A 16,447-nucleotide genomic window follows, 5' to 3' on the forward strand; every position below is an offset into this window, starting at 1 on the left:
ATGGGTTGAGTTCAAGTTACATTTGAAGTAACTCTAAGCGATATTATACCACTCAATAACTTGTTATAAAATTCATATTTTAAAAATCTCATCGTTGAATTATATGTTCTATATGTTCGTAACATTCATGCTAATTTTTATTCTAATTGGATGTTATTTACTATTCAATCCATAAAAACTTATTTTTTATGCATTATTATAAACTACAAATACTTGAATTTAAACAATTAATCGATGACGTGACTATTAATCTTTTATCACCTTGAAATATTGCAACCATATAGAATATACAAAGATAATATCATCTAATGGTGAATTTGTCAAAATTGACATCAAATTAAAAAAATATTAAGTGGTATAACATTGCTTAGAGTTACACCAAGTGTAACTTGAACCTAACCCATATTTTATATATATATATATATATTGTGCGCACCAAAAATATAGGACATGGGCTTAACCTATACTTGGGCTCACAACCTATTTGTATTGTGAGTTTTGGATTTCCTACTATAGATAGTTCCTTGCTCGGAGACCCAAATGCACGCTCTAGTCCATGCAAACTCCACTCTTTTTCCTTTCTGAGTTGCTCTCCTTATCGCTGATATTGTTATCCTTCACCCTCTTTTCTCTCAAGAATTGCCAACCTCTACTTCTCACTCTATTCTCCTATTTATAGCATGAGATAAGTGAAGGTGTTATGATTACTTCCTGATCTCACTCGTGTGAATGGGGGTCTAATTCCATCAGTCCTAAGTGGAAGTTTCGTTGGGAACAGTGGTAATGGCATTAGAACTGGTTCTTGCCTTCAAAAGGTTGTTTGGCAGTGATATTCCCCAAAGTAATACCGGGCCACGTAGACCTTATACCTTCGAGTAATCACACTCCCAACCAAGTTAAAGTTGATTGGGAGGGGCTTGCTTTTGACGTTTAAGACAGAATGGTCTCATTTCAGTTTTTGGGCTCAGATTGGGCCTCAAGGAGTGTTCGAGTCAAGGCCATAGGTCAATAGGGATAGGGTCATACATTGTATCACAAGGCTAGGGCCCAAGGCCCAACGAGCTTGGGGCCCTGCCCCGTGTGGCACCATAAGCCTAGAGTCTTAGGAACAATGGGCCCGGGGCCCTATCCCGTACACACACACACACATATATATGAAAGTTGCAAACTTTATTAAGAAACATAAGCCAAATTTGCTTGAAATATAGATGCGTGATGGGATATTTTTCATAAACCTATGACATGAATAATATGCATAACAATATTATGAGTAACAGAATTTCCTTCATGTCGAATATGAGAAAAGTTAAAACTACAGAAAAACTTTGTTAATATTTTTGCATCTCATATCGTAAGACCAAAGGAGGCAAATGAAGGGGATTAATCACTAACTCATAGTCACCTTCAATTATTGCAGAAGAAATCTCAATTTCTAAAGCAAATTTTAGTACTCTCATTGCTGTCATCGCTACAACTTCAAAAATTAAGAGAGTCTACTTTGGGTCATTGAGGCTATAATCATACTCGATTATCTCTAACAACCACATCGATACCATCTATTTTCATTTGTGAGCACAACTCCATCAAAGTTGATTTTACCGTTGTTGGTAGAAGGCAAAGTCTAAGTAAATTGGGTTTGTTTGAGGGAGATGTAGGCCGTGGCTAAGTTTGCAAAAATCAAAACGTGACTCTTGAGCTTGCTGGTAGACCGAGTTAATGGGGAAAACCTGGGATGAATTCCGAAGCTTGTTCCTTCTAAACCAAATTGTCCATGAAATTGTGGTAAAAAGCTCTAGATCTTTCCAGTTTCTATCCCATACTGGACTCACTTTGAAAAGTTATAAAAAAATAACACTCAAACGAAAGTCCCAATGGGAATATCTTCTCCAAACCTTTGAAGTATGATTATCATTTTTTGAGATAAGATTTAAATTAACTGATGACAACTATTTTTCCTTTATTGCTAAGTGAAAGAGAATTACCAAATTGGATTTTGGATTTTGGTGATGGACTGATGGTTTCACACACAAGAGTCAGGACACTTGCTGTAAAGCCCATATCATTACGCGGAAGGCTTTATGGGTTTAGTCCACAAAAGGGGTTCACTGGAGTGTTTTACACAAAATGACGACTGGATTGGGCTAGCCCTCAACCCCTCACATAAAACAAAGAAATGGGCTTGCACTCAGTTGGACTTGGTGATGTTACCAACGTAGTCACGCACAAGCCCAGGTGATCACTTTCAAAGTTTTACTGGTTTTGTCCACGCTCTGGTGATGCGAACAATATGATGCCTTTTGAAATTTGAATTGGGTTGTTAAACGAAGAGTTCTCTCTTCTTCTTCTTCTCTCTTTTATTTATTTATTTATTTTATGAGAAGAGTTCTCTTTATTAAACAGGAAATCGGAAAGGAAGAATATTTAGTTTTTTCTCTTCTTCCAAGTTCCAACATGTTGTGTGACAATTGAAAAGATTACTTATGCGTAATTTTAGTTACATGGCATTTATTTATTTTTAGAATAGCATGACTTTTTAAATGAAGGAAAATATTAAAATTATAAACTATTTTACAACATTTTTTTTTTTTACAAATCCTGATGAGGTTATTGGTAAGTAAAAAAATGATATTAATAATATGTTTATATGAGAAACAATAAAAATTAACTATAACAATAGTTTGTAAAAATTAATATTGTAAAATAGTCTATAATTGTAGAATTACTTTTTAAATGAATTATGTGACTTGTTTAAATAATATATATATGAATAGTGTAGGGTTTCAGTTTGTAGCCCAAGCCCAAAAGATATGGGATATGAGCCCAACAAGCCCAACCCAATGAATTTGTAGAGAGTGGGTGAAAGAGCTAGACTGAGTGATCTAAGCAACGTCTCGTGCAGATTACAAATGATGAACAAATATAAAAACACACGTGGAATTCAAATAGATTGATGTCCGAAGAGATAAATTAGTGTTTGAAAGGCTAATATAATTATCAGAGCTATAATCACTCTTCTTTTCTTTCTTTTTTCTTCCTCTCTCTCTTTTTCTCCCCCTTTTGTAAGAGGTCTCTTGTACTTATATAGTTCTCTCTTGGACTATCCTAGTTGTACACTTGTTCTTCATCTAAACGTTCACTTGAATATACGTCCCATCAAGTATTTTCGTCGGTACTCCCTGAGTGGCGGTAGTTGAGATTGCATTGTTCAAGAGTTTTCTCCACATTAATGCGGCAGAAAAGTTGCTGTAGTGCATTTAATGCGATAGTAGCAGCTTTTCCCTTTAGATATTTCTTTGTTCTTATCATCTTCATATGCGCTTGAAGTTTAACTTTATCATTGGAATTGCTAGGAAAGTCACTCAAGCCCCCTAGGTATTTGCTTGATTGATATTCATCATGTCCGAGGAGGACATACCTTTTGGACAATTGACACATTCTTCGGACTATATTCTTAAATCATTTCCAGGCATATTTCTCCTGTTTGGAATCCTTCCTAATTATCTACTCCTCTTCGGACACACTTTTAGTCTTCAAATAGGGCCTTAGGCCCAATCCATGAATTTGAGCTTTTATCCCCACAATAGCCCCTCAAAATTTTAATTTTTCCCTCACATCCGAGGAGAAAAATAGGATTTTGATTTGTCATAGAAAATAAAGGATAAAAATGCGAAAAATACCTGAGTTAACACGTGTGTGAGCGTAGATTTAGGCGTTTCATCATTGCTGTTGATGTTTCGGTATTTACGAAGCGCTATTAATTGCTCTAGGCGGCGTTTTGTCTTTTGCATCCAACGGTGGACCATCGATCCAACGGATGATGTTTTTCCTCAGAATTTGGGCGGGATAACTACTACCCATTCGCTAGCCCCTATATAAAGCCTCAGAGGAGGTTATTTCTCCTTTACTTTGCAAATTCTCAGATTCTCTGGTGAACTCAAGCATTCAAATCCGCTAAGTTCTTCAAATCATCAACCTCATTTCTTCCAAGAATCTGTAAGAATCTCCGTACGGATTTAAAGATCATTCTCCAATTTAGTTTGTGTGAGTTCCCATTTCTTTAAACCTTTCATCTTCTCTTCAGCCAGCTTCCTCGGCCTTCGAATATTAATTCCCCAGTCGCTGTGTTTAGTATTTCTTCTTTTTTATTTAGCTGAGATGGGTAGATTTAAGTATATGGTGGATAGCCCTGCCCAGATAGAGAAATTTAGGGCAACATATCACATACCTCAAGATGTAGGTCTGGGATACTGTCCCTCAGAAGGACTACTAACAGATCGAAGGGTGGGTAAAGTTATAATCCCCATCATCACTTTCCTAGAAGGGGGAATGACTATCCCTATGGGTCCCATTACTAGAAAACCATAGGCTTAGTCCTGATTAACGTGCGCCTAACGTCTTTAGGATCATAGGAGCAGTTGATGATTTGAACTGTCACCTAGGCTTGGAACTCACCTGGCTTGATGTAGTACATATGTACGAGAGTCACAAACAAAAAGGGGCGGAATTTTATCTTAAATCCCGATCCGACATTGTTAAGCTCGTCTCCTGGCTTCCCAAGTCTAACAAAAGGATGAAAGATGACTATCTGATCGTCTCGGGCACGTGACATGACGGTCTTCATTGCCCAACCCAATCAGGAGAGCAAGGTGGGACATCCTAGATTTAGGTTTCCTAACAATAGATTTAGGATCTTCGTTTTTTAACAATTTTTCTTCTCTTTGTATCAGTATTTTCAAGTTTCTGACTATACTTAATTCTATTATGGTGTTAATAGATAAAGAACATGTTACTCCTCGGCTTAGCTTAACAAACGTCGCCGCGCTCAATTACTTACTAAGATCAGAAATTTTTGTAAGTGAAGATGGGCAACTCTGGGCCGTTCCTCTTATTCTTAGTTTCATGCCAAAATTGAGCGACTTTCAACCGGTCGGCAACGCTATAAGGCAAGGAGATTATCAGATAAACCGAATAGACGTCTCTCGGCCCAATTTTCTAGCGCCATTTGATCTTGCTCTTGTACCACATCCGAATCCGTAGGGTGTGCCACAATTCATACAGCCAGTTCAACAGGTTCCTTTGGAAGCGACTGTAGAAAGAGAAAGAGTTGATTCTTCGACCTCTTCACTTGAGGAGCAAATTGATAAATTCAAGTTTGAAGAAGAAGCAGTCGGAGAGGTTCAAGTGATTCCAATTTCAGACGCTGAGAAAGAGATTGACAGGCAATCCAGTGTTCGCCCTCTTGTTCTAATAATTGCTCTTCCAGACGATTCCTTGGAAGAAGAAGAGGAAATGGCAAGCTTAAAGGACCTAATGAAGGCTAGGAACAAAGGGCCTGGGATTAAAGGAACTGGCTCGTCTCAACTAGCCGTTAATCTTCCTCCACCACCTCCTCATGTCCCTTCAGATCTCGGCCTATAGCCATTACCATATTTGAAGAAAAAAAGACCCATGACAAATACTGAAGAAAAGGAGGTGATGCCTCCAAAAGGGCCTAAACAACAGAAGGTGGTCAAGGACCATGGTAGCAAAAGAGCCTCGTCTACCGACAGCCGAGAAGACCATCTCGTTGCTGAGGTGCGACGGGGGAAATGCACCTGGTGTCCCAAGTTGAAATTGGATGGTGCTCCTTTCCCTTGGGACACCTTTGTAAGAAATTATCAAGGAGGAAGGGTAGGTCTCATCGCTGAAGCCCTGGAACAACCGCTTCTCCTACCCAAAGATATGGAGGGTTACAGGCGCTTCAGCCAACAAGAACTCTTCCTATCCCTTAAGAGGGATTTGGCCATGGTAAGTGGACTCATTCACTTCTTCACTCAAAATTTTAGTCATTTTTTTATACTCCATTTTTTCGTTTTGTTATGTAGATTACGCAGCAAGTTTATGTGGCTGAGGAGTGGAATAAACAGGCTCACAACGAAGTCAAGGCGGAGGCCTATTTTCGATCCGAGGTTAAGAAGAAGATAGGTGGCCTTCAGGAGGACTATGATAAGCTGTCCGAGCAGTTGAAAGATATGACTGATCAAAGGAACAACTTTAATGCAGGCCTTAAAAATGCGGAGAAGTAGGCCAAAGACTAGCACAAACAATTGCGCATGACCGAAATCAATCTAGAAACAGAGAGAGAATTGGTCAAGAATCTTCGTGCTGAGCTTCAAAAAGCCAAGGAAGCTACTTAACTGGCCAAGAAGAATGCTCAGTTGGCCAAGGAGGCAGTAGAGGCTGAAAAGCAGGCTGCATACAAACTTGGAGTGGAGGAGACCCAGGTCAGACTCATTGAGGAGTTCTCCGTAGTCTGCAGAGACTATTGTGACATAACTTGGGGTAAAACCCTCGATGTTGCTGGGGTCCCTCCAAAAGTCTGACTTGAGGCAACCTGGGAGTATTTACTACCACCCTGAAATTTGCGAACTCTCAAAAGCCTCTCAGCAGCCCCTAGTTGGCTAGATCCCTCCTGCTCCTATTGAAGCTACCAAAGAGTCTGGTTATGCTGGTGGTACATGTAAGCAATTTGAGGATGCTCAAGAAAAGAGTAAAGACCTGAAAAAGAAGAAAACTCCTCCTCAACTTAAAGATCAAGCCTCAGACACTGTTGCTGCCCAGCCTAGCCAGACTGTTGACCCCTTGGCCACCCAGACGAAGACTTAAATATTTAGGAGTTTTATTCAATAACTGTATTGTATATATATATATATATTTATAGTTTTAGTTAGTTAGTTTTTTATTTTTATTTTATTTTATTTATTTATTTATTTTTATGTAAGGAGTTGCTAAGTACTTTCTTTTAATCAATGAGATCGTTTTTCTTTTATCTCCTATATCTTCATTGCAATTATTGTGAGACTTATTGTTGTTGAGAATAATGCTCGACTGATAACTACTATAACTTGCACAAATATAACAATAATGTCCTACTAGTGATACAAACAGCTTATATGAATAATGGAAAGATGAATCGCATAAGAATTGTTAATGAACATAAGAAACAATGCCTTACTTAAATTGGATTCAACATAGCATTTACAGAGAGTATTACTGAGCACTAATCCTGAACTAAATATACGGTCGAAGAGGCCTATCGTAAGTTAGTTTATTTACATACTACCAAGGGCTTTACATATAATTGAATTTAATTTTGAATATTAACAAGAAAATTGTAAGAGAATGTCGAAACACTTATGAAAATCGTAATGGAATGTCGCCTAAACCGTATTGGAGTGCTAACTAATCCATATCATCTGATTCGAAAACTTCAGGCATGATTGGATTTAAGTTTAAATACTTACGAAAATTAGTAGTAGAGTGCTAACTAATCCATATCATCTAGTCCGAAGACTTCAGGTGTAATTGGATTAAAGTTCAAACACTTAGAAGGACGGCGAGGGAGTGTTAACTAACCCACATCATTTGGTCCAAGGACTTCAGGTATGATTTAATTTAAGTTTAAACACTTAGGAAACTATAAATGAGTGTTAACTAACCTACATCATCTAGTCCGAGGACTTCAAGCATGATTGGATTTAAGTTTAAACCCTTAACCGAAAAACTTTATATAATAAATTGACATATTGATCAAAGAAAAAGTCCGATTAATAATAATCCCTTTTAAGGTTGTTTACATTCCAAGGGCGTGGTATTACATGACCATCTAAGTCTTCCAAGAAATACGCCTCAATGCCAGACCCTAAGGTAATACGATATGACCCTTCCCAATTGGGTTCTAACTTTCCCCAAGCTGGGTTCTTTGCAGTGCCTACAACTTTCCTGAGCATCAAATCACCAGATTCTAGAAGCCTTAGTTTTATGTTGGCATCATAACCTTGCCTGAGCCTTTGTTGGTAAAGTGCCAGTCGGACCATTGTATTTTCTCTCCTTTCCTCAATCAGGTCCAAACTCCTTTCTAACAGTTCGTTATTGCTACTCGGACTGAATGAGCTGGTTCTCAACGTTGGGAATCCAGTCTCTAGAGGGATAACAGCTTCAGCCCTATAAGTCATTGAAAATGGGGTCTCCTCAGTAGACCTGCGAGGTGTAGTTCTGTATGTCTAGAGTACGTGTGGCAATTCTTCCACCCATTTACTCTTCGCGTCATCTAGCCTCTTTTTTAATCAATTTACTATGACTTTGTTAATAGCTTCTACTTGCCCATTCTCCTAGGGATAAGCCGGGGTAGAGTATCTGTTTGTGATTCCCAATTCGCCACAGTAACTCCTGAATGCTTTGCTATCAAACTGTAGGCCATTATCCGAGATGAGGGTATGAGAAATCCTAAACCGAGTGACAATATTTTTTCAGACAAATTTCTTTACATCTACGTCTCTGATATTGGCTAGAGGCTCAATTTTAACCCATTTAGTGAAATAATCTGTGTCGACCAGAAGATACTTCTTGTTTCCTGTAGCCTTAGGGAATGGATCCACAATATCTGAACCCCATTGAGCAAAAGGCCATGGGCTGGATAGTGGGTTAAGGACTCCATCTGGTTGATGTATGTTTGGCGCAAACTATTGACATTGATCGCATTTTTTAACATATTCATGGGCTTCTTTTTGCATATTTGGTCACCAATAACCCTAAGTAAGGGCTCTGTGAGCCAAAGATCTACCTCCGATATGGCTCCCACAGATTCCTTCATGTAACTCTTCTAGGAGTGACTCAGCTGCTTCAGGATGCATGCATAATAAATACAGTCCTGAATAGGAACGTTTGTATAGTTTCTGGTTCTCGGATAGCCAGAATCTAGTCGCCTTCCTCCGAACTTTGTCAGCTTCCAACCTTTCTTCAAGCAAAATATCATCTTTCAAGAATTTAATTATAGGATCCATCCAACTGAGCTCAGCTCTGATTTGATGAACTTGGACTGTCTCTCCCCTTGTCTTTGTAGGATTATGCAAGTCCTCGACGAGGATAACTCTAGGCAAACCCTGCGCCGAGGACGTAGCGAGCGTGACCAAAGAATCAGCATGTGCATTACTATTTCTAGGGATGTGCAGCAAATTAAAAAATTCAAATTTCGACTGCAGATATTTAACTCGGCTCAGGTACCTCTGCATTCTTTCATCTTTCGCCTCAAATTTCCCTTGTACTTGACCAACGACTAACTTTGAGTTCGAGAACATCTCCACTGATCTTCCTCCCATTTTTTGAACCATAGCCATTCCCATCAGTAGAGTTTCATATTCAGCCTCATTATTTGTGGCTATGAAGCTTAGTCTTAGTGACTTTTCAATAACAATCCTCTCTAGAGATATTAACACCAGCCCCACTCCAGAACCCTTCTAATTTGCTGCGCCATCCACATACACCTCTCAGAATGGGGAGCCCTATTGAGAAATCATGCCAACCGATTTGTCATCCATGTTTCGTGCTGGTTCCAATTCTTCTACCGAGGGCTCAGTGAACTCAGCTACTAGATCTGCGAGGACCTGTCCCTTTACGGAGGGGCGGGCATATATTTAATGTTAAAAGCTCCTAGGATAGTACCACATTTAGCTATTCTCCCTGTGTAGTTTGCACTTCTGAGTACGGTTTTAAGTGGGAGTTGAGTAAGAACAACGACCGTATGTGCTTGAAAATAATGAGGCAATTTTCATGTACCAAGCACTATTGCTAAGATGGCTTTCTCTAGCGGCAGATAACGAATCTCAGCCTTATGCAACGACTTACTCACATAATAAAATGGCCTTTGCACACCTTGGTCCATTCACATCAATACCAAACTTACAGCATAAGGAGTCATAGCGATGTAAGCAAACAAGACTTCATCTGGTTCAAGACTGGACATGATTGGTGGTCGAGCTAAATGGTCTTTAAGTTGTTGGAAAGCCAAAGCACACTCCTCAGTACACTCGAATCCTTTCCATTTGTTAATCAATGAGAAGAAAGGTCTATACTTATCTGCTGATTGAGAAATAAATCGGTTCAGAGTAGCAGCCATTCCAGTCAATTTCTGAATTTCTTTGGGATTCTGAGAAGCTTGTAAATTGTTGATGGCTTTTATCTGGTCGGGGTTAACTTCAATTCTCCTGTGAATCACCATGTAGCCCAAGAATTTGCCTGATCCCATACCAAATGAGCATTTGGAAGCGTTTAGACGTAGCTTGTACTTTCTTAAAACTTCAAAAATATTTTGAAGGTCCTTCACATTCTCCGAAACGACCTTGCTTTTCATCACCATGCCATCTATGTAAATCTCGATACTTTTACCTAGCTGTGGCTCAAACATCCTCGTCATTATTCTTTGATAGGTAGATTTCGCATTTTTTAAACCGAATGACATCACTTTATAATGGTAATTCCCAATAGGGGTGACAAAGGCAGTCTTCTCCTGATCATCCAAGGCTAATAGTATATGATGATAACCTTGAAAAGCATCCAGAAAACTCATCCGAGGATGGCCAACCGTTGCATCCATTAGCTGGTCTATCTTAGACATAGGAAATGGATCTTTCGGACACGCCTTATTGAGGTCTGTGAAATCCATGCACACTCTCCACTTCCCACTTTTTTTCTTTACTACTATAGTGTTGGCTAGCCACTCAGGATAAAACACCTCCTTAATAGTTCTAGCCTGCTTGAGCTTCATTACCTCCTTTCGGACTGCATCAACATGTTCCCTGGATGGGCCCCGATGAGGTTATTTCTTAGGGGTGATTAATGGGTTGACCTTCAGATGGTGACATATGAATTCTGGATCCACCCCCAGGGCTTCATAAGCATTCTAGGCAAATACATCGATGTTTTTATTAAGGAATTCTATAAGCCCTTCCTTCTCTTGAAGAGGTAATTGAGATCCGACTTGAAAGAACTTCTCTGATCATCTTCGATAGCAACTTTTGTCAAATCTTCACATCTCGCACCCTCCACTGAATCATTGGTGCGCAATGCCAGAAGTTTTGATTGCTATAAATCCCTTCCAACATGGGTCGAGGACTCAATCTCGGGTTTATGCTAGATGGCAGCCACTAAGCATTGTCTCGCCATAGATTGATCTCCCCAGATTTCATTAACTTGACCTACAGACGGATACTTAACGTTTTGGGGCAAAGTAGAGGAAACAACCCTTAGCATATGAAGCCAAGGTCTAGCCACAATTGTAGTATAAGGTGAATACGCGTCTACGACAATGAAATCTACCTCTACTATATCTGCACCAGTTTGCACGGGTAATCGTATTTGACCCTTCGGGATAACAACTCTTCCTTCGAAGCCCACCAGGGGAGAACTATATGGGGTTAAATCATTAGGTTTTAAGTATAGCCCCTTATAGAGATCAAGGTACATTATCTCTATTGCGCTACCTTGGTCCACCATTACCCTCTTCATATCATACCCTCCAATTCTGAGAGTAATCACTAAAGCATCATCATAGGGTTAGATGGTTCCGATCTTGTCTTCGCCCGAGAATCCTAAAACTGGTGGAATACTCGCTTTAGCTCTTTTCAGATCGTGATTAACGTCTCCTGTGGGTAAACGGGCTACCGACATTACCTTAGATGGCCAGGATCTTGTTCTCCCTGGTGCGGCAAAGATAACATTGATAGTTCCTAAAGGAGGCTTTGAAGAATCATCCCTTCGGGGCTCCGAGTTCACCTGACTTCCTAGACCATTGGAGTGATGCAAGAGTTGTCTCAATTTACCATTGCAGATCAGTTGGTTCAAATGATCCCACAGGCTTCTGCAATCCTCTGTGGTATGCCCGTGGTCTTGATGGTACTAGCAATAGAGATTATGATTATGTCTCTCGAGGTTTCCCACCATCTTATTTGGTCACTTGAAGAATGGTTCATTCTTAATCTTTTCCAAAACTTGGTGTACTGACTCTTTAAATACAGCGTTGACTGCTTGAAGATTTACTGATCCTGATTGTCCAGCAAAATCTCTCCACGATTTACTGTTATTGTAACGGTCCGACCTGAAATCCCTCATCTCCTGAGGGATAACCTTGTCCTTTCCCTTTCCTTACTGCTGATCTTCCTCAACTCTTTTATACTTGTCAATACGGTCTATGAGCTAACGCACGATAATAACTGGTTTACCAGTTAAGGACTTCCTTAAACAATGGTTAGTAGGGAGGCCGAGTTTAAACGTACTAAGGGCCACTCCATCAAAATCGCCTTCCATCTCATTGAACATCTCCCAGTACCTATCTGAGTATGTTTTCAAGGTCTCACCTTCTTGCATGCTCAAGGATAATAATGAAGCTAAGGGCCTGGCCACTCTTTGGTAGGTGACAAAACAGAACCAAATGCTTGAGTGAGTTCTTTGAAAGAACTAATGGAATCTGCTTTTAGGCTGTCAAATCATCTCATTGCAATTGGTCCAAGACTAGAGGGGAAAACTTTACACATCAAAGTTTCATCTTTAGAATGGACTGCCATCCTCTAGTTAAAATGGCTCACATACTTTACAGGGTCTGTTTTTCCATTGTAGATAGTGAACGTCGGCTGGTGAAAACGATGAGAAAGTCTTGCCTCTTCAATCCTACGCGTGAAAGGTGATTTGGAGATTTGGTTCAAGGCCTTGCTCATAGCATCATTCCCTACACCCCCACGTGATGGACTTCGAGGTTGCCGCTTATGATAATGGTCTTCTTTATAGGAAAAAGACTCACTAACTGGTGTTCTAGACCTCCGTTTATAAGTGACGTCTTGCTCATCGTCAGAATTATCATCGGAGTAAGAAGAAGTCCACCTCCTCTTTGCATGACGCAACTCCTTTTTCAACTAGTCAATCTCCAGTTGCATGTTTTTGTTCTTTTCTGCATGAGACACGTGACTTCCACCATGTGACTGGCTTCGATCAGTATGCGTAGTGTGTACACTACCTTCACGATCATGTCTCTGCTCCAAGTTAAGAAAAGGATCAATGTGTTTGGATGCCCTAAATTCTGCTGGTTGTTGCCTTGGTTCAACCATTATCAACTGTTGCTTCCATTTTCGCTCAAGCTCTCCTTATAGGCGACGCCAATTGTAGGGTCTCAGTTTATAGCCCAAGCCCAAAAGATATGGGATATGAGCCCAACAAGCCCAACACAATGAATTTGTAGAGAGTGGGTGAAAGAGTTAAACTGAGTGATCTAAGCAACGTCTCGTGCAGATTACAAAGGATGAACAAGTATAAAAACACATGTGGAATTCAAAGAGATTGATGCCCGAAGAGATAAATTAGTGTTTGAAAGGCTAATACATTATCAGAGCTACAATTACTCTTCTTTTCTTTCTTTTTTCTTCCTCTCTCTCTTTTTCTCCCCCTTTTGTAAGAGGTCTCTTGTGCTTATATAGTTCTCTTTTGGACTATCCTAGTTGTACACTTGTTCTTCATCTTAACGTTCACTTGAATATACGTCCCATCAGGTATCCTCGTCAGTACTCCCTGAGTGGTGGTAGTTGAGATTGCATTGTTCAAGAATCTTCTCCACATTAATGCGGCTAGAAAAATTGCTGCAGTGCATTTAATGCGGTGGTAGCAGCTTTTCCCTTTAGATATTTCTCTGTTCTTATCATCTTCATATGCGCCTGAAGTTTAACTTTATCATTGGAATTGCTAGGAAGGTCACTCAAGCCCCCCAGGTATTTGCTTGATTGATATTCCTCATGTCCAAGGAGGACATACCTTTTGGACAATTGAAACATTCTTTGGACTATATTTTTAGATCATTTCTAGGCATATTTCTCTCGCCTGGAATCCTTCCTAATCATCTACTCCTCTTCGGATACTTTTAGTCTTCAAATAGGGCCTTAGGCCCAATACATGAATTTGGACTTTTATCCCCACAAATAGTCATATAAATTACTATGCAATGGATTAGAGGAAATATCTTCAAACTGATTTGGAGCTATACTTTGTCCAAATGGAATTCAAGTTTTTTTTTTCCTTTTTTTTCTTTTTTGCGGGCTAGTGTTTAGTACAATTAATAAATGAGTCATTTTTGTGTTGACATGCTTCGCACACAATCAACTTGAGATTACCTAATTCATTATTTGTGGCTAAACAAGTTGACCCATTTTAATTTTTTAACATGAACTCCTTTAACCCCTTTAAATGTAAAATGAATTAATTAAAGGAATTTTAATTTTATATTGAAAATTGTTTCATTGAAACTCTAAAATTTCTAACCCTTTTACCAAAAATAATTTTTTTTTTATTATATTTATTCTTCTAAGGTTATTTCATTTGAAAGAATAACCTTTACATTGTATGTTATTGTACTTTAATTGATGTTACTATGAAGTAAAATTGTATAGAAATTATTTGTTTATGAAATAAAAAAGTAGGTTTAAATTTTTGGCTAATATATTTTAAACATGTTAAAATGAGTTGTATTTATGTCAACCCATACGATATATTTTGTTAAACAAGTTAAAATAGGCTATGTATGTGTCAACCCAATACCACATGTTTATTAAGAGTGTTGTATTGGTTGTGTTGTGTTAACCCACTTAATATACAAGTTGTATTAAGATTAATGGATTTTTGACAAGATTATTAAATGGATTGGATTAGCCCGCAAATACAAATTTCCACCCCTCGGTGGGATTATGCATTTGATGTCAAAATTTGAAATTAAGAAATGGTAAATGGTAAATGGGGCTGAGCAGACATGTGAGCTAAGGCGAACAAGATGTCTTGAGCTAAAGACTAGCAAACATTGTAATATATATATATATATATATGTGGTTGTAAGATTCACATATTGTGAGAGGGAAAATGCATAAATTTAATACATGCCAGACTTCCTAGTAGAATAAGTTCCTTCCATTTGCATGTCCTATTATCAGTTAATGTTTCATTTTAAAAAAAAGTTCTAACGATGTATAAAATGTGTTATTTACAAATTTAAATAACGTGACACTAGATACATATTTAGATTTGTAATATTTAATTTATACTATGAAATAAATCCATTTTAAATGAAGGATTTTTTTAATATTCCAATTGCTTAAGCTAAGCTGAATTATATATACTGACATATTTTTAATGAAACATAACCCAGAATCGTTAATATATCACATTCAAACGATATTAATATATTATATTTGAAAAGTAAGCACAAAAAAAGAAAAAAGAAAAAGAGAAGAAAAAAACAAAATAGCAACCTCATTATATATGAATATTTATTCAATCATATATATGTGGATGAAGTATAATTTATATGTAAATATATAAAATTAACAAAAACAGAAAAGGAAAAAACTACTTATCTTTGTCGGCTCAATCTTATGTGCATTAGTTTAATAATACCGACAATATTAGTTTACAATTTAGATCAAGAAGAAAAACAAAAATCCAAATAATTAAAAAAAAAGAAAGTCAAGAAGATATACATATACTTGTGAATTTTTAGTAAACTAAAATGCCTAAGAATAACATCAAGAACGCTTTTTCCTTTCCTTGTCGTCGATGAGACGAGGACAATGTGCTATATATATATGGTACATATGGATCGATCGGTACTGCCAAACTTTTCCATACCTGGGTTACTCATTATTAAGCTAATTATTTTGTGCAACATGCAAAGGGGACACATTACACAGTTCTACAGTTCTACTCGCTCCACCATAGAAAAGAGAAAGACTTCATTTTCAAGCTATCCCATGCATAAATAGCCACTAATCACCAGAAATGAAAATGACAAGGGAAGTTACTATACTGTGCATTGAGATGACGCTTTGGTCAGTAGCTCTTCATTCTCCAACAGTTTATTTAGAACTCACAATTCAAATCAACAAACGTGCTGCTTCCCATACCACATGGGGAGAGACCACCATCTCTGAAATTATGATTTATGAAACAGGATTGTGCTGTTGACGCTTTGGTCAGTAGAGTAGTTTTTGGAACCCACAATCAAATCCATAACGTGCTCGCTTCCCGTACCACACAGGAGAACAGACCTATAAATCTATATATATGACTAGGACAGAAGCAATATTAACGGAAAAATGTCAGAAACCCATGAATCACATCGAGAAAGGAACGTAACTAAAGAATACTGGAAAGCGAAAGGAAACCTAACCAGGACATACCTTAGGTGAGGAATTATTTGATTCATGGGTCGTTGGCCTTGTCCTTGATGTTATAGAAATTGGAATAGTGCATGCAATTAAGACATTTTACGTAACTAATATATATATATATACACACTATAGAATTGGCCTTCCTAGTCGGGTTTCTATATGAGGAAAGCACTGAATAGAATTACCAACGTAATTATATATACAAAGGAGTAATTAAAAGTGTTGAAGGGATACGGAAATATGTCATTCCCTTGGGATTGAATGTTTAATTTGGTCCAAAAGTAGTCCATTGGAAATTTGATACTTAAATTGAACAACTGAGTGTTTGGAAGAGTAGATAATTAATCTTCAGATTGCAAATTCACCCAAACTTTATAGGGACTTGCCATTCATTTCTTTTACTTATATTTTCAGGGCTTAAAACTTGGGTACAA

Source organism: Quercus suber, unplaced genomic scaffold (genome assembly GCF_002906115.3).
Source record: "Quercus suber isolate HL8 unplaced genomic scaffold, Cork oak 2.0 scaffold_231, whole genome shotgun sequence".
Lineage (NCBI taxonomy): Eukaryota > Viridiplantae > Streptophyta > Magnoliopsida > Fagales > Fagaceae > Quercus > Quercus suber.